At 46.9% G+C, this 27617-nt stretch overlaps 1 protein-coding gene and 1 long non-coding RNA gene across 5 annotated transcripts in view; one reads left to right on the top strand and one right to left on the bottom strand.

Moving 5' to 3' along the window:
- Nucleotides 1-27617, top strand: part of RFTN2 (raftlin family member 2) — a 409447-nt gene that overhangs the window by 357116 nt on the left and 24714 nt on the right. The window lies entirely within an intron of this gene.
- The window catches only part of LOC144822671 (uncharacterized), a 119860-nt gene continuing 104598 nt past the window's right edge, over nt 12356-27617 (bottom strand). For all 4 annotated transcript variants that reach the window (XR_013608663.1, XR_013608665.1, XR_013608666.1 and 1 more), the window contains one exon: nt 12356-12608. This is a non-coding gene — a long non-coding RNA (uncharacterized LOC144822671). The remainder of the gene's footprint in view (nt 12609-27617) is intronic.

Raw genomic sequence — 27617 nt, 5'->3', positions numbered from 1 at the left:
CTAGAAACCCAGTCTTTATGTCAAAAACTATTTATTTTGGTTATCAGTCTAATGTCTTTGTTTACACCAATTGGGCACCTATGTCCGTTACAATTGTGTTATGTCCTGGCTCCCTCCTTATGGACTTGTTGTCAGTTCAGATACCTCCTGCGGTGGTTCGCATAGGTCTCCTCGGTATTCATTCCATTTGCCCCAAATAGTGGACCATTTTTTGGGACACCCCCTATGTATAAACACCGTCTTTTCTGCCACCATCGCCGCATCCATGTCATCCCCCCAGTGTGTCCTTGAGGGTACGGTGTCGGATCCCCATTTTCTAGCTATGTTCCGCTTTGCTAGCGTCATGCCCAGTGTCGCCCATGTCTGTAGCCCCCGGTTTAGATCCGTGGGCGGCCAAATGTTTAATATACAGCACCGTGGGTCAAGTTGTATTTCTACCCCGCTTGCATTTGAGAGTTCCGACAGCACCCCTGACCAGTATGTTTTTATCCTGGGGCAGTCCCACAGTATATGAAAGTATGTTCTCGGGAGTCCACAACCCCTGAGGCACCCAGGCTCTGGGACGTGACCTAATTTATGTAGTAGAGCGCGGGAATAATAGATTCGGTGTAGTATCGTCAGTTGTATGAGCTTTAGCCGAGACGGTATGGAGGCGTCTCTTGCCGAAGCAAGTGCGTATAACCAGTCTTCGTCTTCTATGTTCCCTAATTCCACTTCCCACTTGCTACGGAGGACCACCGTGGGGTCTGGAAGATTGTTTATCAACTTGCGGTACGTTAGTGAAATTGCTTTCTTCTCAAGATGGTCAGTGAGGAGTCTATCCTCCAGTGGGGAGGATTCAACCAGGGTCGTTCCTGGTGGGATGGCACCTTTCAAGGCGTGTCTAATTTGCGTGTAGCGGTACCGCTCGGTGCTCGCCATTCCGTATTTTTCTTGCAGGGCTTCAAATGTGATGATGTCGCCCCTACTCCACAGGTCACCTATCTTCGAGATACCTATGAGGTCCCACTGCCTGAATCCCTTGGTGTTAGCCAAGGTGCCAAGGCGGCGCGTGTCCCAGAGTGGGGTGGCCAATGTGAGCACTCCCTCCCAGCCCAAGGCTCTCTGAGCTGTGTGCCAGATTTTCACTGTGTGAGCCGTAGGGCCAGTAAGCGTGTGACGCCGTTTATTAGTGTATAGGGCCTTCATCAGTTGGTCTGTGGGGAGTAGAGTCCTGTCTAAGCTGTAGGCTGGGTCATTGTGAGGGGCGTGTAGCCATTGGTTGACTACTGTTAGCTGTGTAGCCCAGTAGTATAATTTGACACTTGGTAGCGCAATCCCCCCATCGTACCAGCTACGGATTAATTTGGAGTTTGCTATACGAGCCAGTTTTCCGTCCCAAAGTAAGGAAGATATTTCTGCGTCTATTGCCTTAAAGTAAGTAATAGGGACCGGGAATAGGGTGTTTTGTAACGCATAAAGGAACCGTGGGAGCGAAAGCATCTTAAAGAGTGCTGCTCTCCCTAACAGTGTCAGCGGGAGGGAACGCCAGTGCGCTACATCTGATTTGAGCCTCTGCAAGGGTTTCTGCAGGTTCTCTTCCATAAAGACGGAGTCATGCGGAGTGACATAGATTCCAAGGTATTTGAAACCTCTGGTTACTGTTTGCAGTGGACAGGCTGGGGGGAGCATGGGCATTCGACCGTGCAACACATATAAGAGCGATTTTGTCCAATTTATTGTATATCCTGAGACTACCCCATATTTCTTGAGGATGTCTAATAGGGCTACTATGGATGTTGCCGGGGACATAAGGTATATTAATACGTCGTCGGCATAGAGGGAGATGCGGTCTTCCCATCCTGTTTCCCAGGTGATTCCGCGGACCACTGGGTCCGTTCTTATTATCACCGCCAGCGGTTCCAAAATGAGAGCAAACAAAAGAGGGGATAGGGGGCACCCCTGTCTTGTACCGCGACCTAAGGTTATCGTTCGTGACGTATGGACATGGACATGGACATCTTCCTGAGCACTGCAAAAAGGAATGGCCACTCTACAAGGTCGAAAGCCATAGTTGCGTCCAGGAAGAGAATGGCTGCTTCCTCTCGGAGGTCAGGGATGCGGTGGAGTACCCCACTCAGACGTCGCAGGTTAAGTGATGTGTTTCGCCCGGGCATAAAGCCCGATTGGTCCGAGTGAATTAATGTTGTGAGGTGTGGTTGCAGTCGTATTGCCAGCAGTTTCGCCAACACTTTCGCGTCTGCATTTATTAGCGAGATCGGGCGGTATGAGGACGTCAGGTCGGGCGGTTTGCCAGGTTTATGAATTGCGACGATGGTGGCCAATCGTTGATTTGCCGTTAATGTACCCTGTGATAGGCAGTCAGTATACATGGAAAGCATATTAGGGATGAGCTATCGTGCCATTGCTTTATATAGTTCCACCGGCAGACCGTTCGGTCCCATTGCTTTGCCTGTGTGTAATGCTGCCAGTGCCTTCCCCAATTCATCCGCTGTTAAGTCACGCTCTAGCGCCTGTGCATCCTCCTGTGAGATAGCGGCGAGTGGTATGTCGTGTAGGAAGTCTATGCAGTCCTCTTCTGTCACGTTACCCCGTGCAGTGTATATGTTTTCGTAGTAGGAGGCCAGTTCTTCCACTATTTGTTGGGGGAAGGTAGTATGCGTGCCATCTGGTAAGGCTAACTGGGCTATCCATCTTTCTGCTCTTTCTTTCCTTTCAAGCCACGCTAGCATTTTCCCCGTTTTGTGTCCCAGTTCGTAAATGTTATGTAGCGTGTCTGTGTGTCTAATTTTGGCCATTTCTTCTGCATAGGTTCTGTATTCGCTCGATGCCATAGTGAGCGTGTGCGTCGTATCGTCTGTGGGGTTTGCTGCATGGGCTATTTCTGCTCTCAAGTCTGCTGATTCTAGTGCTTCCATTGTCTCCCTTTAATCTTTTTTATATCTAGTGATGGTGGAGTTGGCCTGCCCTCTAATGACCGTCTTAAAGGCATCCCAGAGGATCGAGGGAGAGTCGACTGATGATAGGTTTTCTTCAAAGTAGTGTGTAGTTGCAGTGTCTAATGTCTTTGAAATGTTGTGGTTTTTTAAATAACCCGGGTAAATTGGGTATATTCTCTGTCGCCTCGTGTGGTGTGTAGTGTAGGTAAGTAGAACTGGTGAGTGATCTGATATTCCTCTTGGTAAATGTTCTATCGCCGTCACTCGTTCAGGTGGTATCGCTAGTGTTAGCATGTAGTCTATTCGGGAGAGGCTGTTATGGGCCCCTGAGTGAAATGTGTAGTGGCGGTCATTTGGGTGTTTGTCTCCACATGTCTACCAGCCCCATTGCATCCTGAAATTCTCTAAAGAGTTGGTTGGGTCTCGCTGAGGGTCACGGAGGTTGGCGATCTATTGCCGTGTTGAGTACTGCGTTAAAGTCCCCTCCCATGATCAGGTCGCCCTCCGGGAGCTCGAGTAGGAATTTCCCCAGATCTTGGAAGGCACCTTGATGGAGTGTCGGGGGAATATATACTGCTATTATATTATAGGTTCGTCCTTCCCATTGACATGTGACTGCCGCAAAGCGTCCCTGGTCATCCGCCCATGTACGTTGGATTAGCAGCGGGGCACTTTTGTTGACTAGAATGCCGACCCCTCGGGAGCCGGTGGAGAAATCCGAATGTGTGACCATTTTAAAGCCCCATCGGTTCAGTGCCTTAGTCGTCATGCCTGTCAGGTGTGTTTCTTGTAGGAGGGCTATTGTTTTAGGTGCTGTAGGACCAGTCCCCGTTTAATTTTATGACCTAGCCCATTCACATTCCAGGAAATGATTGTCAGTGGGGGGGATACCAATTTTCCCCTTAGGGGATCAAGTCCTGGTATTGCGTGTTCCGTCATGGTGTGTGACGTACAGGTGTAACTTTGATGCTGACTGCTGTGTCCGTGGTGGGGTTGTGAACCAGTCAGTATCTGGTGCGGACTTTAGGCATAAGGTGGGTGTGGTGTATTGTTTAAGCAGTAAGCGTCTACCTAGAGCGTGCCACGTTCGAGGTAATGTGTCGAGATGTGTAAAGAAGAGCCTGAGTGCATGCTGCATGTGTACATGAGAAAAATGTCCAAGCCAGTAACAATGAACAAAAACAAGTCAAACTTGGAATGTGTAAATCCCTATCCCCCCTCCCTGCCTCCCTGCCCGGTGGATAAAGAACCCTCCACCTCCCCAACTGAGCAGAGTGCTTAAAGTCCCAACTCATAGGTATTGTTCGTGGGGGTGAGACTTCTGTGTCCGCTGCCAAGTCCCTTTCTCCGTTAATACCATGCAGTGTCTGTCCAGATCAGAATGTCTTACCTGCATCGGCCCGCGTTCCTGCGGTCAGAATCTTACCATGGCTGGCTACCTGCGTCTGAGGATAAATGTTTTCCCAGCTGCTCGCCATTGAAGCGTCTCTTTCACCTTGACTGGGAGTGAACTCAGGTGTTTCAGTCCAATAGGCAGGTGCCACATTTTCAGTGTCGGGAGGAGTCTGCCGGTTCTGTCGTGCGTCACCTCTCGGCTATTCCGTCTCATCGGTTATCCATGGGCTTCCATTACCGTTGCCGCGTTGTGGACCACGATTTCTGGGTCCTTTGGCTGGCCTCCATCCCTCCAACCAATCCAGGGCGTCTCGTGGTGACTCAAAAAACCATGTCTTTCCATCTGATTCGACGCGTAGTTTTGCTGGGAAAAGCATAGAGTATTTGAGTTCACGTGCTCTCAATTCCCTTTTGACGTCTGTGAAGCCCCTTCGTTGTTGAGCCACCGCCGCCGTGTAGTCTGGGTAGAAGTTAATTTCTGAGTTGTCGATTTTGATCGGCAGGCGTGTGCGTGCTGTTTGTAAAATGGCGTCCCGGTCTCTGAAGTTGAAGATCCTTACCAGGATGGGACGGGGGTTGCCCCTGGTTTGGCCTTCCCTCCGGGTACTCGGTGGGCTCGTTCAACCGAGAAAAAGTTCGATAATCCTTTGGGTTGGAGCTGATTTTGTATTAGGTCCTCAACGTAGAGGTCCAGGGCAGGGCCGCCTTCGGTCTCTGGTACACCAACCAGACGCACGTTATTGCGCCTAGAGCGGCCTTCTTGGTCGTCCAGTTTGGATTTCAGTGCGGCGTTGTCTTCTTCTAATTTCAGAACTTTTCGTTGAAGCTCCGACGTGTCCCTTACGAGCCCGGTGGTTGTCTTCTCCACTTATACGAGCCGTTCCGACATCTTCGTGAAGTCCGCCCTTATTAAGGAGACATCTGTTGATATAGTGCCCATCGATGATTGCATCATCTTCAGCGTTGCCATTACGTCCTGTAGGGTAGTACCAGTCCCAAGCTCAGAGAGAGGGCAGGGAAAATACTTCCACTAGTTTTAGGTGTGTATGATAATTGCTGTAGCTAATACAAACGGTTACAAACCCTGTAAAAAACAAACAGAACATCTTAAAATATGCAATAATAACTTGCTTTTAATAACAATGACTCTGGCCATAATGTAAACTAGTGTCAGTCATGGAGACTTACGTCATTTGAATCCTATAAAAACTAGATTGCATACGAAGTTGGACCCCCGTGGCCAAGTTGAAGTTCATTAAACAAGTAAGTGTCCCACTGACACATGTAAGCATCGAGAGATGTAACCGATAATTGATGTAGTAGTCCTAAAATGATGGTGACTATCTCATTTTTATAATGTAAAACCAAATTAAGAACCACTTGGAAAAAATAAAAACAAGACTACAGACCTTATGTAGAGCAGCACCAGAGTGCCTCAGAATTACCGAACATGGAGGCAGATGTACCATCCCCGTTCACTAACCCTGGGTATGCAAATTGCACATCAACAGGTTTAAAAACGGGATGTAATTTTCTGTGCAATGTATACAATAATAGTTGATTTGTACACGGGGAGCCACAAAATGACACGCCTAATGAATATTAATTAGGCAGGTCTTAATTAGCCCCCTCTGTGATTAGGTGCAAATGCAGAGCTGGAGGCATACCATTGACAGTAGACCTCAGTCCTTGTATTTGCATTCCTAAACGAGATACATTTTTCCAGCTTAAGGGATATCTGCCTCTGTTAAAAAAAATGTCTAGTTTGGGAAGACATTGGGAGAGCAGGCAGTGGAAAATGCTGCTTGCTCCCTTAGACGCCACTAGCACAAGTCCCAAAGGGGGATCTGCCCAAAGGGATAGCTTCCCTTCTGCAGATTATTTACCACCCCAATTTGGGGGACTGTAACTGATCGTTAATTTGCGCGATCATAAAATCAGCAACAAATGATTGATACATTCCTTTCTGTCTCATAAATAGGTGGAGGGCTCACTTTATGTCGCTCTTATTCCTCATTAAAAAAGGTTGCAAAAACCTTTTTACGAATTGGAAAGGATTTTCGGACTTGTAAAAGGTGATTTATACATTGTAAAAAGCCCTTTTGTGGTGCAAACTCTGTGATCTTGAGGTATTGCAGGATTTGTACATCTGGCCCATGCTCCCCAATTTACACAGAGTTAAATGGAAAAGAAATAAGAACAAACAAAACAGTACATTATGGTCATATATTTCTCAGCAGAATAAGTATCAGAAAATGTATTTTAGAAACAAGGACCACTTACAACTGAGTAACATCATTCAAAATATTCTTAAGCACAATAGTCAATCACATTGGGAGTTTAGCAAGCCAGTTGCTACATTTTTTATTGATAGTCTCATACGCATGCTCTTCTAAATAAAGACCTCACTTTGTGTTTGGCAGGTTGGGATCATTTCCATTAATTGTCTTCCACCTGGCCACACACATGGTTCCCTGCACCCCATTTCAAATCGGCGGAATAGCCAGGTTTCTGATAGAAGAGCCTCAGCTGACTTCTCTGTCGAAAACCCTTGGAATGTGGCCTGTCCTTCACTGGGACTCCAGGTCACTGATTTTTCCTTTGTGTGATTCTCACTATTGTACTATTTGAGTTACTCATTTTATTTCCTCCAGGATTTTGCCTGCCAAGGCCCCACTCATACAAATGTGAATAAATGCATCAACTGTATGGGTGAACCTCCTCCCAGGTAGTGAAGGCCATGTCCTCCTCTGACCTGGTCGGATGCCCACCATATTATAAATGGCACCCTTACTTACTTTGGCACACATTAAATGTGACTCCTCTGAAGAATAGGTTTAGTGCATCTTAGTTCAAATATAAATAATTTGTTCTAAAGTATTCTTTCAGGTACACAGTACATGCTGTGGACAGCAATGGTGAAAAACAGCATAAATACCGCCCGCAACATTTGCAAATCCACTAAGTACCTGCCCACTTGTATCTGAATACTGCAACATCCCTTATCAAGAACCTAAGTGGCTTCATCGGAGGTGCCAAAGCAGGCAAAATCCCACTCAAGTAACTCAAGCCTTTCATATTAGCTAAAGTGATCACATCTTCAGACAGAGCTTGTGGGGGACAACTCTTTCTGATTAATTAATTATTTTTCTACTTCAAAATTCAATAAAGGGTCTTACCTTGTCTCGGGCATCCCAAGTATTCATATTTAGGTGTTTGTATGCAAGATCCAAGGATTAAACATCCAACTAATATGACATGAGTTTTCAATCCACAATAGGCCTCTCCAACTTGTTATTGTCTGCCCTGCTCAATTTAAAAATCTGTTTAAGGAAGAGCCCTACTGCAAGCATAAGAGATATTTAATTAGCCATATCCCAACCTAATTAGAAGATCGAAAATAGAATTGCCAGTAGCATATACTCTGCAAACACAGCTACTTTGACATATATTTAGAAGTGGGTTTATTTTCTCACAGTGGGTCATTATACTGAAGAGCCGGGTCTTTTTCAGAACCGGCGGTGCCAAGGACACAGCCGATGTCTTCGGATTCTCCTGTCTTGGCAAACAGAGACACGGAATACTTCTAGGTGGCGTCAGAGATCAAATTTATTAGCTGCAGCTAGTAACAGTGAACCAAGCAATACAACACGGTGTACAACTCAGGAACCTGCTCAATTTTCGTAGAGCAAGACATCTTCTTTTATGCACAGTTTCAACCCATTACGAATGCACACCCATTGCGGCAAATTCTGACCAATAGAAACACATTTCTATACATTATCACATTCCAAAAAGCTCACTTTACATTGTACCAACCCCACAAGTTAATTATTAGGACTGTCCCAAATTCGATTACCAAAAGCCGGACAAACCCATAATTGAAAGCACTACCCATGTAACGAAAAGACATAAAGAAAAGAGCAATTCAGATATAGAGTAGGATAAGATATGTGCAAGAAACTAAAGGCTAACGATATCCTGAACAATGATTGGATTCGCAGATTACTATCAGCTAACGAAACTAGCTTTCTGGAAGGGTCAGTTTCAGATGAAGGGGTCAGCATCTTGCAGTTCACTCGCAAGTCGAAAAGGCCCACGTTAATATGTACATGAACAACAAGGCCCATGCAACTTCGTTCGTTCGTTTATCCCTATGGCCTACGTGAGGGCAACACAAAGTGGCGTCTCGAACAACGCAAAACAAAATGGAGTCCAGTTCCAAAAACCACGGAACCTCAATACCATAAATCAGTACAGAGAATACTTTAGCTGCTACCACTTGAATTGACAAGGCTGTTGGACTAGGTACATTCCTCTAAGGTTTTGAAAGAATATAAGAAAGACACATATTGGACCTGATTGATGTTGAGAAGCAGACACCCAAATATTTTTAACTCTAGTTATGGCTATTTTGGACTAGCCAGCCTATATGTGAGTTGGAACAGTGTGCTTAACCACATCTCTGTTTTAATACTTGGTTAAATCAATACTTAGTTAAACATTTTCCATTGCCTGATGCATGCCTACTCATGTACTGATATGAGAAATTCAATTCCTTTCAGGAATACTTGATTACTATTCCATTTAGTAAGCTTCTACCACATTAAACCCGAGTCAACGTGATAAAAAGACGAAGAACTGTCAAGAAAACATGCATGAAGGAGTAACTTAGTGGTAAAGTTTTTGTTGATCTTCAGCGCTACGGACATAATATTGTCTAGGATCGATTTTCCGTGCCAGAAGCTCATCTGAACTATGTTAGGATTTGTTGAAGCGCAACAGCTGCCCCGGGGCGTCCCGGCGCTGAAAACCATAGCAAACCTACTGAGAAAGAAGGGGGATAGGGGTCTAGGTGGGAAGAGGTGGGTTTTTATTGCTTTGCGAAAAGCAGAAAGATTTTCAAGCCGACGGATGTTCGGGGGAAGGGAGTTCCAAAGTTTAGCTCCCAGGGCTCTGAAAGAGCGACCCCCGATACGGCAAAGTTTTGTTCGGGGGACCACTACTAGATGTTGACCTAGCGAGCGCAGATTGCGCTGGGGGGAGTAGAGTGGGAGAAGCGGGCGGAGGAGTTCAGGGCCATCCGTTCTAAGAATTTTGAAGGCAGTGGTAAGGGCCTTAAATTGGATTCGTGCTTCCACTGGAAGCCAGTGGAGTCTTCGTATGGTGGCTCTAGCGGAGCATCTCCTAGGAAGACCCACTATAGCTCTGGCCGCAGAGTTCTGAATACGTTGCAGCCTAGTTGTCTCTGCTTTGTTAGCGCCTAGCAATAGGACGCTAGCATAGTCCAGCCGGGAGAGGATGATGGATTGGACTATGAGCTGCCGTGTTTTGGGGTAAAAAAAAACAAGAATGGGGTTGAGGCTTCTTAGTAAGCCAATGCACGTAGCTGCTACTTTTTTGGTGTGGGTTTGGTAGCTCAGCGAGGAGTCCAGCCAGACTCCCAGGTTTTTTACCAGGGATTTAGACTGGGGAATGGGGCCGAGCGAAGATGGCCACCAGTGGTCATTCCAGCAGCTGGTGTTCTTACCGAGTAGCAGCACCTCAGTTTTCCCTGCATTGAGTTGTAAACAGTTTCCCGTCATCCAGTCCATCCCTGAATCTCTTGGCAGAGGTTGGGGGGGCCTCCGTAAGGGTGATTGCTAGCTGTGTATCGTCGGCATACGACACCAGCGTGAGGCCCCATTCTCTGGCCACTGCTGCGAGAGGCTGTACATACAGGTTAAAAAGAGATGGACTGAGAGCCGATCCCTGCGGAACTCCTTGGCCGATAGGATGAGATTGGGAGATAAACGGGGGTGCTGAGACACGGAAGGATCTGCCCGACAGGAAAGAGCGGAACCATTCCAGGGCCAGGTCACTGATCCCTATGTCTTCCAGGCGGCTCAGCAGGATGTCATGTGAGACCGTGTCAAAGGCTGCGCTGAGATCAAGTAATATCAGCGCAGCACTTTGACTGGCATCTAGTACCTTCCGTAGATGTTCGGTGGTGGACAGAAGGGCGGACTCCGTGCTGTGCCCTGGCCGGAACCCGTGTTGGGAAGGGTCCAAGATGTTGTTTTGGGCCATATGGTCTGAGAGAACTGCGTTGGCATGAGCCTCTGCCAGTTTGGATACCCAGGGTAGCAGTGAAATGGGCCTATAGTTCTCTGGTTTTGTAGGGTCCAGGGTCGGTTTTTTAATAATGGGGGTAACCCATGCCTGTTTCCAGCAGGTAGGAACAGTTGCCGAGGAGAGGGAGAGGTTGAGGAGTGTGGCTAAGGATGGGAGAAAAAAGTCCAGAGCCTCTAGAAATTGGGCCGGTCTCATGGGATCTGAAGGGGCGACTGATTTCACCCTTCTGCAGAGTTTGACAAGATCTCCATGAGAGATAGCGGGCAAACATGAGAGTTTGGTGCCTTTAAAGGAAACATTTGGGGATTTAGTGTGATCAGGGGAATTCTGTGGAAAGGTGTTGTAGATTTTCCTCACCTTTTCAATAAAGAAGGTGGCTAGGTCCTCACACTGCTGCGTCGAGGAAATGCAAGGGACAGGATTGCCACCGTTTTGAAGTTTTTGGACCAGTTTAAAGATTGGCAAGAGATCTGCATCCTCCAGTCATGCGTGAGCTTCTACCAAAACTAATTTTACATTACAAATCTTTTAGCATCAGGGTTCTGCAAGACTTTCAATCAGAATTCAGCCATTTCAGTGTGATCACGTTTCTTGTAGATGGGGAAAACAGTGGGATCCTATCCATGTCTCTGGATAAATGGTAGAATTCCACACTACTTTATAAAGTGGTGCTACAATCTGGCGATACAAATATAGGTATTCCTTCCTGAGCAGGGTCTCATAAGGGATTCAGCTCCCAATTGCATATCAAATGCCAAGTTGCGACAGTAACTTCCTCGGTTCCTTTATCCCCCAATATAGTGGTTATAAGGAATCAACCCCCTCCGCCTTACATCAAGGACGTGCCCGCCTTAGAATGCAGTGACTCCCCCAAGGCGGTAGGGACTACAGTGGTCCAGCAACCAATCCAGTAAGCCCATGCAAAAGAACATAAACACTGTTTGGGCAGTCTAAAGAGCACTCAGTCCGAGTATTGCACATTCCCACTATTCAAGGATACTCTAGGGCTGACCATACCAGAGGACAACCATAGCCCCACTAGTTCAATGAAGGATCCGGACACTGGGATCACAACCCTCCCGGCCTGGAACGCAAGGGGCCTGGCTGGGTTAGAAGAAATCAGTGCCGACACTCATTGCTCGTTGGAAACAAACACGCTGTGAGCAGCCATTCTGAGGTCTATGCAAGCCACAGTCATGGCCCTCAACCATCATGCCAACCAAATGGATATTCAGGTGGACTTACTTAACACTATGGCAGTTTTTGTGTCTGGCATTGATGAGAAACTAAATAAATTAAACATACCTATTACCAGAGTGCAAGCAAACAAGGACACCAACTTCACCCTATGCTCGTGCAAGGAGGTAGTCGACAAGCTAGTGCAGCTTCCTGCAATCCTCGTAGAAATCTTTGGGAAAATAAGAGTAAACTTCACCCCTAAAGATGAACACCTAGGTTCTTCTGCATGTAATTGGCTTAGTTAAACTGTAGCCTCCAGTAGCCTGGGTCAAGAGGACCCTCCTGCCACAGAAGAGGGCAGCAGTGCAAGACAAAACCAGTAACCCAGCCTGCACCCAAGCGTTGTTGCCCTGGTGCACACTCGCATGACAAAGTGAGAAAGGAAACAGTAGAAATAAGGCACACCGAGGATCTCTGGGCATCTATTTCCGAACTGAACTAGGACCCCCGGGGGGAGGGTTCCCCTACAGTTATCAATTCAATGGTGGATTACCCCGGGCCTGGAATGGCAGGGATCTTCACATCCACAATTCACAAGGCACAGAGAGCAGCATCCTGCCAATAATGCCCAGCGAAATGGAGAATCGAAATTTGCCTAGCATAGTAACGGTAAGTTTCAATTCTATTAAGGACACGGAGGCGAGGATTATGCTTTTCTCTCTCCGCTGTTTATTAACAGAAAACACATAGCAGCCAGAAAAGCAAAACTTTGTAAAGGATATGCCATACCACTCAACACTGGGATAAACATATCTTAAAAAACATCAAACACATGGGATAAACTACAACTCCCATCAGTCCATAAACATAGTCCTTCCATAGTGTCCACTGCGCTAAGGTAGGGCATCCATCTTGTGATCCCCTCCTCTTTCTTCGCGCGAGTCACGCCAAATCAACCACGATCCTGTTTAGATTCGTTACCTGGAAGGAAAAAAGCAACAGCGTCAGCGCCGCAAACGTTCATAAGTGACTTGAACAAGGCAAGAAACAATAAATATGCCGACACGTTAGAAGCAAGCACTTTCAAGTGTTGTTACTACACCAATACGTTAGAAGCAAGTACTTTCAAGAATCTTTACTTACACCAATACGGGGAGGGATCTCCGCCGGAGAGTGGGTGGGATAATCCTCGCCTCCGTGTCCTTAATAGAATTGAAACTTACCGTTACTATGCTAGGCAAATTTCGATTCTATGTCAGGACCGGAGGCTTCAGATTATGCTTGTTTAAAGCTGACCGACCACCAAACTAGCAATATCCACCACTGGCTTGAAATAGAACCGTTTGAAAGTGGAATCCGAGGACCAATCTGCAGCACGCATTAAGTCCTCCAAACGCGCTCCCAAGGAGAAAGCTTTCGAGGCCATAGCACCTCTGGCCGAATGAGCTCCAAACTGCTTGGTATCAATGCCAGCCTCTTGCAATATCCACCGTACCCAACGGGCTATGGTGGGAGAGGATACCGCCTTATGCGGTTTTCGCAGTGCGATCAGGAGCTGCTGTTCGCCCGGAGGACGAAGTTCTAAAGTCATATCTTCGTATGCTTTTAGGCACTGGACCACACATAGTTTGGGAACGTCCACGAAGGCCGGGTAAGATATAGATCTCGTTGCGGACTTCGTTCGACGACCCACCGTGAAGGTAACTCCATCCGGAGAGAACACTCTCGCTGAGATATCCAAAGCACGTACATCGGACACCCTCCGACACGACACCAGGCACAATAGCATGGCCAATTTTGCCGATAGTTCTTTCAGAGAAAGATATCTATTCTGTTGCCAAGAAAGGAAAAGGTTCAGGACCAAATTAACGTCCCAAAGGACAGAATACCTTGGCTCCGGGGGCAAATCAAGACGTACCCCCCGAAGGAGCCTGCACACCAGGGGATGTTCCCCAACCGGGGCACCGTCTATCTGTTCATGTGCCGCCGAAATCGCCGAGCGAACGGCATTAATCGTTCGATAGGCCAAACCACTAGTCGCTAGTTCCGCCAGGAAATTCAGTACGTGAACGATTCCTGCGACCAGGGGATCCAGGTCCCGTCGAAGACACCAACGCACCCACCTGGACCACGCTGATCTATATCTCTTCGTGGTACTGCTGGCCCATGCTTTAGACAAAAAGGAGTCAGCTGCTCCCGAAAGGCCAGGGAGCGACCAGCGTCTCCGGAAAGCCTCCATGCCATGAGGCGGAGAGAACCCTGCACTATCAGGTGATGCGGGTCCCCGTCTGGATTGAGGAGAAGATGAGGGAGCCGGGGGAGTAGGATTGGAAAATCCCAAGAAAGTTCCAGAAGAACCGGAAACCAAACTTGCGACCTCCACCACGGCGTCACCATCACCACCTCCGCCTGCTGGCGGTGAAGAAGGGCCGCCGACCTCATTATCATTGAAAAAGGTGGAAAAGCATACGGGCGCTCCTGACTCCAGTCTTGAAGGAACGCATCCGTGGCCTCCGCTAGAGGATCCGGCCTCCAGCTGAAAAACCTTGGTAACTGGAAGTCGAGACGGGACGCAAACAGGTCCACCGAGAACGGGCCCCAAATGGTCTGTAGCCAATGGAACACCTGTGTGTCCAACTTCCAGAGACTCGAGTCCCGCAGGTACCTCGAGTGCCAGTCCGCCACCTGGTTTGCTCGACCCGGTAGGTACTCTGCTGTCACCGAGACCTGGTGGGCTAGGCAGTAGTCCCAAAAATCCTTTGCTAAATTCGCCAAGGCTTTGGACCGAGGGCCGCCCAGGTGATTGACATAGCGCACCGCTGAGATGTTGTCCATCCGTAGAAGGACGCACGATGACGCTGAATCCTTGGTCCAGCAACGGACCGCGAAAGAACCTGCGAGGAGCTCCAGACAATTGATATGGAGACGCTGCTCCTCTGACGACCAGCCTCCGCCTGTGGAGAAATCGCCGCAACGGGCGCCCCAACCAGATCTGCTGGCGTCCGACTCTATTACTAGATCCGGAACCGACCCGAAAATCGCCCGGCCGTTCCAGGCCTCCATGTGGGAGAGCCACCAGGACATCTCCTCCTTTACCTCTTCGGACAATGGGACCAACTGTTCGTAAGATAGACCTTTCCGAAGGTGGTACGCCTTGAGGCGCTGAAGGGCCCGATAATGAAGCGGACCCGGAAAGATCGCCTGGATGGAGGACGAGAGGAGGCCCACCACCCTGGCGATCTGACGCAGGGACGTGCGCTCCTTGGCGATCGTCTGCCGGAGTTCGTGCCTGATCTTGGCCATCTTCCGTGATGGCAGACTGAGGGAGGCCTGCACCGAGTCCACTAGGAACCCCAGGAACACCATTCTCTGGGAAGGCGTCAAGACAGACTTGTCCTTGTTGACGATGAAACCCAGACCCTGCAATAACGTTATCGTTTGGTTGAGCTGAAGAATCAGCTTGCTGGGACATTGCGCCATTAAAAGGATGTCGTCTAGATAGACGATCATTCGGATGCCCTGACTCCGAAGGACCTCCACCGCTGGATGTAACAATTTGGTGAAACACCACGGGGCCGAGGAGAGCCCGAAAGGAAGGGCTGTGAACTCGTAAACCTGGTCCCGCCAGAGGAACTGCAGGAACCGACGGTGAGGCGGGTGGATGGGCACTACCAAGTAAGCGTCCTTCAGGTCCAAACGGACCATCCAGTCGTTCGCCCGTAGGACGTCCCTGAGAAGATGGATCCCCTCCATCTTGAAATGGTTGTAAACCAACCAACCGTTGAACTCTCGGAGATTTATCACCGGTCTCTTGCCGCCATCCGTCTTTTCCACCAGGAAGATGTTGCTGCGGAAACCTGAAGGATGCCGTGTTGAACGACAGATGGCGCCTTTCTGGCACAGCGCCAAGACCTCCTCGTCGATCAACCGGGCATCCCCTTGGGAAAAAAGAATGGGCCGTGGATCCCTTAATTGAATCGGGTGATCGTAAAATTCTATGTGAAACCCACGCACTGTCTGAAGAACCCACGCGTCCTTCGTAAGTGCTGACCAGGCCTCCTGGAAGCAGGCCAGTCTCCCCCCAATCTGGACCTGGTCCGCCGGGATTACACTCACCGTGAGAATTGTTGTTGTTTGCGTCATTCCTGAAGCCGCCGCGGCCTCCTCTGAAGCGTTGACCCCTGGAGGGGTAGAAGTTAGTGTAATTAGCTGAGGAGTTGTATTGACCTCTGCCGGAGCCTTGACCCTTATTCGGTTGGTTCTGTCCACCACGGCCGGACGTGAGGCCCCTTCCACGGCCGGCCCCCCGGGAAAAACGCTGGTTAAACACCCTTTTTATGGTGGACTGTGCTCTGTCTAGGGATGAAAAGGTGGAGACAAATTTCCCCAGTTCTTTTATGAATGGATCTCCAAATAGGCCGCCCTGCGCTACTGCTCCCGCCTCTGACGAGGCTAGGTCTCCCAATTTAGGATCTAACTTAATGAGCAGCGAGCGTCTACGCTCTGTTGAAAGGGCGCAATTAGCGTTGCCCAAAAATATCACTGCCCTCTGAGCCCAATTAGAGAGAACTTCCGGTGAAATGGTGGAACCGGAAACTTTGGCCTCCTCCGCCATGTCTAGGATCTTCGTTAAGGGGCCTATTGTATCTAAAAGCTTGTCTTGGCATGACCGCCAGGAACGGTCAATGCCTTTTCGCGGGTCTTTAACAAACTTTGCCATAAAAGTAGCCATTTTCCCGTCTAACTCAGGGGTCAGGGCCACTTTTCCCTCCAGTGTAGGCCGCGGACACTCTCCCCTGAGGCAACTACGTGCCTCCTTCTCCAGTGGCTTGCGCAGACGTCCCGCCACGAACTTCGCGACTTTGTCGCCCGGTGCCCAGGCTGCCGACCTCGGATGGATAATATCGTCCGGGTCAAGCATACCTGAGGCGTCATGAGGCAACTCCGCCGCTGATCCGGACGGGCGCCACGAGCGCACTGAATCTTCGTCGTCATCCGTGTCCGCCGGGGAGAGCCCTCCCGGGGAGGAAGGGGCTGTCGCGGTCGACCCCGAAGGGCCCGGGGCTGGGAGCGACGCAGGGGTGTCAGGCTCCGTTGCCTTAGCCAGGAACGCATCCCGGAGGCGTTCAAAGGCGTCCTTATCCACCCCTTGCGACCCCCCGGAGCCACTATCCCTGCATACCTTCTTGGGGGCAGGTGGTTTAATCTCAGAAGTGGCAGGGGCAGAACCCTGGGTACCCGGTGCCGTAGAGGCCAATTTAGTGCACTCCTCCACAATGCGGGCCGAGAGTCTATCCTCCATAGGCCCCACGATCTCCTGCACACACCTATAGATGGACTGATCTACAGCTTCATAAAATTCGTCATCCCCCAAGTATTGGTGGGTTTCCTCCTCCACATAATATCCCTCTGCCATGACTAAGTCCTTTAGGGCGGGGGAAGGAGGGTTAGACTGGCCCAGGCACCAGCAATGTGGGCTAACCAGAGGTTAGCAAAGGCTTTGAATATCTGGCACACCAGACAGCAAGAGGCAGCACTCCTCGTAACGCGCTGACCCTCTTAATCAAGACCGGGTCTCAAGCCGCCCCCCAGCGCGCTCACAGAACAATATGCAAATCACGCCGAGTAAAATCGGCAAGTGCTGAACTAAATACCGCCCGTAGGCGTCAGCGCGGTAAACCGCAAGTACAGACCCACAAACGGGCGTCAAGATACTGGGGTAGTACAACCCTGGTCGGGCGTCACGGTGGGGCAGCAGTCGAAGGCTCTGGCGCGATCGCTCTCCTCAGCGCGGCTCCCGATGAAGGGAAAGACGCGCTGAGGAGAACGAGACGCGGCAGCGCCCTCTAGCGGCAAGCGAAACGAGCCGCAATTCCGGGGACAGTCGCGTCAGGGGCGAAACGTCCCCGCGACAAAGGCAATAAACACGGGCTCTGTAAGGGAAAACAAAACGTTTTAAAACCCCCACAACAAGAGCCCACACAATCGTATTAACACACGCAGTACCAAAACCCCCAAACGCTCTCACCACACCCAAAAACGAGGGAGAGAACAGGGAAGGCACTTAACTGGCTGCGCAGCAGCGAAGAAAGAGGAGGGGATCACAAGATGGATGCCCTACCTTAGCGCAGTGGACACTATGGAAGGACTATGTTTATGGACTGATGGGAGTTGTAGTTTATCCCATGTGTTTGATGTTTTTTGAGATATGTTTATCCCAGTGTTGAGTGGTATGGCATATCCTTTACAAAGTTTTGCTTTTCTGGCTGCTATGTGTTTTCTGTTAATAAACAGCGGAGAGAGAAAAGCATAATCTGAAGCCTCCGGTCCTGACATAGAATCATGCCATAAATAATGATGATATTATCCTACCTAAGGATCACAGTCCATTATTATACAGGGACATTGCTCAGTGTAGGTGTGGTGAGGCACTGAGAAGGCCAACCAATTCAGCACCCCATAACAAAACAACTGGGGAAGAGAAGATGTATTTACCTATAGAAACTGTTCACCTCGAGACCAGGGCCATGGCCCCCAGGCAAGGGTGTGAGTTTTTCAACCTGCCAAGAACTGGGGAATGGCTCAAGCTGGGACATAGCGAAGCAGAAAGACCAGGTTCATTGGCTCCTATGGATCCCAGAATTCAAGTGCAGGGGCACGCAGGATGCCTTAAATCGTGCAAACGTCTTAAAACTGATAAGGTCACTACCAGGCCTGGAGCGCGTAATATAAGATGATATCTACTCAATCTAATTCCTCCCAATCAGAGAAAGGCTAGTGTCTGAACACACTCTGATCATGTTCACTGCGCAGGGCCTCCCAGCAAAAATTCTAGAGTCTAAATAACTACTGAAAAGCTGGGGAACAGAAGTGGCAGTGTTCCAGGGAGACAGATTTTTCCCCACTGTCTACACATCAACAGCACTCTGCTATGGAAACAGGCTTTTTAAAATCGATGTTGAAATGTGCATGGGGGACCACCCACCCACTGCGCTATCACCTGCTTCAGTCGAGCATCCCAATCTCATAATTCATGTAAAACCAGAGTGTTATCTGGTGGAGCAGCTAAGGACTATAAGGAGGTAAAACATTCAGGGATGTTGGAGCTAGCTGACATCTGTCCTATCTATGACTACTTCTAAGGATTGAATAGTGGTGCATTCTAATGCTACAGAGTGGCATGATCCAAGCGTATGCTCATGGAATCTGGAAGGACTACAGACAAAACTTGAAGATCCCTCCGTAGTGGAATACCTGAGTGCATTCAACATAATAGCTGTGCAGGAAACATAGGCTCAAGGAGTACAGAAGACCGGCAGAAAAGAGCAGTCACTTCGGTAGATCAAAGGGCAGCCTGGCAGTGTATTTAAATTCAAATGTATCTGCAAAAGTTAGTTACAGTAGTGCCCATACATGACCCATAGCTACTGGCCTTGTGTTTGGATAATTGGGCTCAGGAGTTGGTTGATGTGTTGGTCTTTGTTAACCTGTATATGAATCCAAAAAGGAAATCTGAGACAGCAGATAAGTTCATTTCAAATATGTTACAGCTAAAACAGATTTGCAAGATGTCCCACTTGCTAATCATTAGAGATTTTAACTCTTTTCCATCAGCCAAGCGAAGAGCATGCTGACAAAATTGGGGCTTCCCTAGGTTAATGCCACCCATGTTATAAGCATTAAGATAAGACTGGACAAAAACTGTCAAGAACGTGTGAGCTAGCCAGCCTTATTTTCTGGGTGATGTGCCACCATCATGGACCATGTTGTCAAGCAGTGCTAATTCATACTTGGATTACATCATGGCAAACCGTCTCCTATATAGCCGGATATAAACTTTAGCATTGCCCATAGATCAAAGAGTGACCACCACCCTCAAGTAATACTGATCGGAATTAAAATGAGCCAGCGTGACTGCGCAAAGATCCTGCAGGATGCACTCTCAGAAAACTTAAAACGTATGAAGAGGAATCCAAACACCATCATTTACCTCTCAGAGGCTGGATTGAAGCACCATCAGTGACCTCTCAGTTGCTGGCGTGGAGATTTTAAAACCTTTTGCCTCCATGGAGCCTAATACAATAGTGGCCTGTGGCCATTTCACTGAACATGTGACAGGCAAATATCCAGCCAAAGAAACAAACGAGGGAGTGTATCATGCCCTGGAAGAGTGTGCTTATGCCGAGAGCCATCCATCTGATGAGATCCAAATTTGGCAGAACTCCCAGGCAGCTAAAATGTCACCCCCAAAGTCCAGAGCTGTTAAAGTCACTATGGAGGGACTTGAAGGCGTTTAAAAGAGAGGTATGGGTCCTCTAAAGAAACAGAGAAGAACCCGTATGGGTCTAGCTCCTACACGCCTCTGTCGTGTAAGTCCTATAAACCCTATACAGGATCTGCGCATTTAGACAACATACACTGTAGGATTGGTGTTAGACTGATTCTAGACACCCCCCTCTGGGTATGTTGGCCTATGTACCAGTTAGCTCACAGTGCCACAAGAAACTCCTCATAGGGAGAGAATAGTTCCTGGCAACTATCGAACATGACAACCCTGATCCCTCAGGACCATGGAAACTGTACTACTTTTCGCTCAATCCCTCGTGCTCACTTAGGGCCAGATGTAGGTGTCCAAATACCAATCGGAAACGGCCGAAAATACCGATTTTCGGCCGTTTCCGACCGGTATTTGGACATTGGTATGTAGGGGCATGTAAAATTACAGAATCGGTAATTTTACCGAATCTGTAATTTTACCGATTCGGTAAAATACCGAATTGGTAAAATTACCGATTCTGTAATTTCAGATGTAGGTAGCACTGTTTTCAGTGCTACAAGGGTTTAAGAATTCTTAATTTACCACCAACTAGTAGATGGTGGTAAATTAAGAAAACCATTTAAAAAGCATTTTTTTTGCTTTTTAAACAGTGCCATGTTGCAGACATACATGCCCTAAGGGCATGTATGTCAGCAACTTGTGCAACCAAGCACAATTGAGGGGTGCAACAGGGTGTCAAAGTGACACCCTGCCACCCTTCAATATTTCCCCCAATTACCGAATCGGTATTTACCGATTCAGTAATTGACATTAATTCCTATGGGCCTCAAGGCCCATAGGAAACAATGGCAGTTACAGACTCGGTAAATACCGGTTCATTAATTACCGAATCATACCGATTCGGTAATTAATTCGGTAAATATACCTACATCCCGATTGCCAGTTCTTAAATACCGAATCGGTATGATTCGGTATTTAAGAATCGGTAATCGGGGATTACCTACATCTGGCCCTTAGTCTCAGAGAGTTACACAGAATAAACGGTAGGGATGTTTTTCAATAAGTATTTATTGAACAGTCGTTATTCTAGTGTTAAATAGGTGCACTGAAACAACCATTAGACAGTAAAAGATATAAAGGATTAGAAGCACTAAGAAAGTAAAAGGATGGTAGATTTCTACCATTTTGCTATAACCATCATTATATAAGCAAGTATATACAATACATGACAGTAAATTGTATACTTCAACGATGGTACCCTAACTAGATGTACTTAAGTGTACCTAGCATGTATGCAGGTGTTAAGCCAAGAATCCCTCTAGGATAAAGTCCACCCCATTACTTGAAGTGAGAGACTGTGGGACCCCGTCTTGGTCTCGAGTTGGACACCCCGCAAGGGATGTTTTAGACCACTGCAAGCTGGAGTATCTGCATGCAGGAACCTTGGCGTCTCTCATTAGTGTGTCTGCAGGGAAGTCCTGATCTTCTCTGCTTGTCTCAGCATGATGTGAAGTTTATATACCCAAAGGTCTTCCCGGGGGTTCTTCCTTGCTGTGCCCCTTGCCGTACTTGGGATGACGTTGGGAATGAACTTTATACATAGATATTATACAGAAGCTGGTAATCCTGCTGAGTTTCCAAGAATCCTCATGCATAATGTATGAGGCCTTTACCAGGGTAAATCCCACGTTCTATGCGCAGTGTTGTATCTAGGTACAGGGTCAGTCCCTAAGAACCGTTATGTATGTAACGTAGGGAAGAATCTAGGTGAAGGGTTAGGATGTTACCTGGGCCTATATTGGGGTACCTATATGGAATATAAGATCTCAAAGCAAAAGGGCTCACAAAAATTCTGGAAGCTGGTCATTGAAATTGACAAGGGCAGCAAATGATGTAAATATCAGCGAGAATAACTGGATAGAGTACCTAAATCATGAACTGACTGTGCCCTCGGACCAAACGGAATCTCCCAAGCCCTCTTCATATAAAATGTTTATATTTGGGCAAACTTCCTGGCTGAGTTGTTCAGCAGGATATTTGCAAAAGGGGTCGTTCCAGATAGCTGGAAAGGCTTAATATTTCACCTGATCTACAAAGGAGGAACCGTTTCGTCCCCAACCGAAGGCTTAGGATGTTACCTAAGCCTATATTGGGGTACCTATAAGGAATATAACACCCACTCCTCATCCGACTGGACGACATAATTTAACTCTAACATCTTACTAGGCTGTCTAGGCACTGGTACGTAAATAACTACAATAAAAATATTGTTTGTTAAAAAAAACAAATTTATTCTAAAAACATGGAAAAAGGAACCTTTGTCACCCAAGTAATAGCTTTAATGTGTCCGTATGTACAGTTCGAACTACTACAAGCATTGAAAAGCCATGCAGGTCATAAAAAATGTCTATTGTTTTGGAGTTCCAATTTTGACTTTCTTTTTAAAAGGGCACATTTTCCCCAGCACACGACGAGCCAAATGTTTGTGTCCTGGCTGGTAGACGTAACATTGCTATTGCCTGCTTTCGCAGACGACGATCCCTGTAACACCTTGCAGATTACGTCAATTGAGCACAGATGATCTTCCGTACTGCCTGCAGCCAATGCTGGGGCAGCCTGTGCACCATCCAAGGCCTGGGTGTCAGTGGAGGAGCCTGGATCCATTCCAATAGGAGCCGAGACTTCCTGTGGAGGTTCTGAGAATGCCGCCATCAACATAGGAATACGCTGGGGACACTGCAGAACATGGACCGTTATCGGGTCCAGTAAAGCATCAACATCCGGTTGCACAACTGATGGAAGTGTCAGACAGAGATCCAACACGCATTCTTCTGCACTGAACAGGCATCAGAGAACAGGTAGAATGCAGTCCATCCAGACTGGTCTAAATGACAAGAACTAAGAGGCACTTAGTTCTCGTAGGCAAGGTGTGCCCAAATGTTGTACCATGCGATCATGGTATTTACGTTCCGGGAACGCTTTTTCCATTTCCGTGGTGACTGGGACGTCCATTGCTTAACAGAAAAATTACAATCAGGATCCCTGCTAGTAGAAACAGGATCAGCGAAGTCCTCCTAAAATGCTTCCGTATATGGAGTGTATAAAGTTGGGTATAACTCAGATGACCGTCTGAAAGATGCTTAACAGTCCAGAACCTATGGTCTTAGATAGATGGACTATACCCGTCGTATCAGACATGGTAAAAATACGATTTACCATTTCTGTGAAATGGAAAGGGCAGTTTGTATGTATAAGTGCCTGTACCTCGGCTGAGGACCTTGCGATCTGGAGATTAAAATTCTCTCTGGCGGAGGTTAAGGGCACGGTTTTCTGTAGAAGCATCGCTTTCATTCTGCTCAAAGTATCAAACCGTATAAAGGAAGCATTCAACGAAGGCCATAACGGTGCCTTCTTTAACTGTGGGTGTTGGTGGAAACAATACTTGATACAGCAAGTAACCCTGGAGCTCACGGTGACGAGATATGCGATGCCCAGAAGCATCCCACAGCAACCTTGATCGTTCACCATCAAGTAACACCCATTTGAGAGCAGCTTGAATACCAGGGTAATCACGACTGCCTGGGTTCCCCTCAGGTGACAGGATAATGCTCGCTACTGAACTATTGCAGGCCCCGTGCAGCATAATATCCTGGCATATGGGAGATCCACTTAAATGCGTTCTCGCAGTTTGTACTGCTGAGAAATGCTTCCAGATACCCACTCCTGCATTGAAATCTGTACGGTAATTCCCAAGATTCCTTGATGACTTCCCTACCCATTTCTTCATACCTGCCTGCCTGTTGTTCTAGGTAATACTGAAATTGGAAAGTTGTGACCGGTAATGTTATATGGCCATGGATCAACCATTCTGTAGACGGTGATTCAGCCACAGTAAAAGGTAATTTGTCAAGTTTTTTAATACGCACATTGTATATTTTGCGCCCATCTGTGTCATTTTCATCTGTTTTTGTGTTAGATTGTATGCAGAAAACAGTGACGTACTGTTGATAAAATGAGGCGCATAACCTGCACGCAATGTTTGCAGCGTCCTGCTCAGTAACATAAGAACGTAATTGTGATTGCCAGTGCTGTAGTATGGACAAATATTGTTTTAGTACATCAATAGCATGAGATACAATGTTGCCCGGTGAAAAAAATCCTCGATGTTAATGTAGTCATACCATTGTTAACTACAGCTAACGCCTTTTCTAAATTGATCCTATCTATTTCTCATAGTCTCTCCGCTGCTTATTGTTGGGAGATTTCTCAAATTTCAATATAGACAGCATAATACAAACGTTTTTGACGTGGCTTTCTGGGACCCAATAAAAGATCCCTTAGCTCCCATCCTCGGTAAGTAAGGATAAGTGTTGTTTCACGTGTCTTAGTGTTTAGACTTTAAGCCAATCGAGGCATAAATTCCCAACACTGTATGGTGTCAATACTCCTGGATGTTATCTTTGCACATAGCATCGGTCTGGTGGCCTGTGGATACTGAACTCTTCGGTTATACCTCTGAATATTTCCTGACATCTATTAGTGTCTGTGGGCCAAACCACCCATTTCTTCCAACTGGGGTCTGATCTATTGTATTGTAAAATGTAATCTAAAGTAATCCCTTCTTGTGTTGTAATGTTACTCTCGGTATGTGATGGTGTTGGAATCCGAGGCGAGTTCAAATCCTTATTCTTGGCTATTCCAAGACAGGAAATCTGTTGCACAGTATCGTTTAGAAATATCTGCTGAGGAATGAGGCATGCTGTAAATAGCGATTCTGTTCCCCAGACTTCCCATTTTCTAGAACCCCAGACTGTTAAGTCTATAGTGTCTTTCCATAAATTGAAACCCTGTTGGGTAATGAAGGAATCAGAGTAAATCTGTTTGGTGCTACTCAGCATATTTTTCTGCGCAGATGTAGGTGCAACCTTATAGAAATATGATGTTGGGTCTGAAATGTTAAACCCTAAAAAAATATGAAAACTTTTGTGCAAATGTTTTTAAACTACTTTTTGGTGGTGTAGGGCAATGTTCCTATTGGTAATATATGAAAACATTCATAGGGTTACTGGATTTGTGAAGAAAATGATGACCATAATTTTGATAACAATACATAGTGTTGAAACCCGATGTGTCTTCTAACATTTAATTTTTAGGAAATGCCGCAGATTGTTCTAAATCAGACAACATATCATTCACAGTTTCAAAATCCAAATCATCTGAAAATGTACTGGAGGTAATGATATCATTTAAGGAAATTTTAAATAAATGAGGTATTTTTAAAAGTTCGGTCGGACCAAATATATCAACATCAACCTTGTCCCATACAATACCATCAGGTATAGGAACTGCTTTAATGTTCACTGATGACAAGTCTCTTTGTTCACGATGTGACGAAACATGAGGTTTTAAAATCAAATTCACTTTTGATGCTGCAGAGCTTTGGCGGAGGTAAGTTCCATTAATAATTAAGCAGAAAACAGTTACTAAGCCTATCCAGAAAAGAAAGAACAGTATGCCGGTGATTATCCAAAGTTCTATCCAAGGTGACACCAGTTATGTATTTTTAAGAAAAATGAAGAAGTTAGATTTTTTGTTGATGAGATATTAGGGCTGGCTTCGGTTCAGGTTCACTTGGATCCAAAGAAAAGTCGATGAAATAGCCAGATGCAATACCATCTTTTTTAGGCAGCTCAGCAGGTTGTGTTGAACTTGTAGATGGCTCTTGTTGATGCATATTTATGTAAACATCAGTAGTAGGTTGACTTGTAATTTGTCTTTCATTTTGATTTTGAATGTCAGTTTCAAGAGGAACAAGTTCCATGGCATTGTTACACAGTCCATCATTCCGTATGGGAGAATCTTCAAACGTGATGAGCCTTTCTGTTTGAACTTCCTGTATGGTAACGAGAGGAGGGCATCGGCTACCCAGGATCCCACGAGGCCTACAATTCAATATTGGCCACATACTGTGGTTTTAACAGATCAATGGAGACAAATCTTTTCTCCTTCTTTCCGGCAAGAGGTGGCAGAAGCACATTTCTTGTTCCATCAACTGCCAGGACAGGTGCAGGCTTTCTGTATGATGGCCCAAATTCCTTTTTGTCCACTCTCTTTTCTCTGACCAGATCCTCGACTTTAGGGACCCAGACAGGTCTTGCCGTTACTGACTTGACTTCCCCAGTGGCGGTCCGCTTTACTTGCACATTGCTCTGCAATGTCCTGGATTAATTTAGGTCCTGTAAAACAGCCAAACGTTTATTGATGTCAAAAGGTTTTTCATCCACCACTGTGCCTTCACAATTGAGATCAAGTACCCACATTCTCGTCCCAAACAGGACCTCATAAAGAGTGACACCCCCTAGAGAACTTCTTGGTATATTGTTCAAGGCCCTCTGTACCTCATATAAATGATTGACCCAACTACCACCCTTGCCTTATACCCTAGCTGTTAATGATTGCTTTAAGTTCCGGTTCTTCCTCTCCACAACCGAATTTCCCTTTGGATGGTACGGAGAGGAGTACGGCAGTGCAACACCCAAACTTCCCATGGCTTCTTTGTAAGCCTCAGATCTAAACACGGGGCCATGGTCAGAATGTAATGTGCCAACTGCGTATGTCCCAATAAAGACTTGCAAATATTTGATAATAGTTCAAGTGTCGGCCGAGCACTGAGGCCGTACCCATAGTAATTTCGAGCAGTAATCCACTGCAACCATAATGTATTTGTAAGCCCCAACGGATTGTAAGGGGCGGCAGTGGTCCAATTAGACACACATGAGTGGTCTGTCTGATGTTAGCAGCTGTGTCTGCGCTGGACGTGTTATGGTTGAGACCTTCATCTGTTGACAGATGTTGCATTTTAAGACATAGTCTTTGGTCTGCTTTGTTAACCCTGGCTACCAATAGCATTATTTCAGTAAAGAAACAGTTGCCATAACTCCTGCGTGTGTAGACCCCAAACCCTTGTGCGCAGCTAATATTAAGCCTAATCTGCTATCCATGTTTGGAATTACTCTATCCCCCACTCCAGAAATCTGAGCAAATGGAACGTTGTTCGCATCTAACTTGTAGGAGTACTTGAGTGGAAATGTTTTGGGTACAGCAGAGTTATTGAGTGTAGCATTGACAGCAACCATAATGTCTCAGTCTATTATTGTTTTTGAACTAGTGATTGCAGCTACGGAAGCCGTACGTACAACCCCTTTTGCGGCTTCATCAGCCAATAAATTCCCATCAACGTGAACACCATCACGTTGATGAGTGTGTGTATCACGTGAGCTCTTGGTAGTTCGTTTTTTTCAACTCAGGTACCTGTTCCCATAGCATTTGCATTTTGTGTTTAATTGTGCCACCTTTTGAGTCCTTAACCACTTCCGTGCTCATGACGAGCTGAGCTCGTTATGAGTTGCGCCGCTCGCATGCTCATGACGAGCGCAAAAATAACCGCCGCACGCATGCGGTTAAACCCATTCTGACCCCAGTAGTGAATATATTCATTGTATAATTGTACACAGTAAAAGGAATCACACACGATTAGAGTGGGGAATTCTTGATCCGTATTTTTCAGTGCCAGTAGTAGAGCTTTCAATTCTTCCAGCTGAGCCAGGCAGTCTCTAGAGACTGTATTTTTGTACAGCTTGGATGGAATTTTCCTTCCTACATATGAACTTTTATAACCGCACATGCAGCGCTGTATTGTTGTTTACTTCCAA

The sequence above is a fragment of the Lissotriton helveticus genome, chromosome 3_1, assembly GCF_964261635.1.
Source record: "Lissotriton helveticus chromosome 3_1, aLisHel1.1, whole genome shotgun sequence".
Lineage (NCBI taxonomy): Eukaryota > Metazoa > Chordata > Amphibia > Caudata > Salamandridae > Lissotriton > Lissotriton helveticus.
The sequence above is the reverse complement of the archived record's forward strand: the minus strand, read 5'-3'. Positions and strand labels throughout refer to the sequence as shown.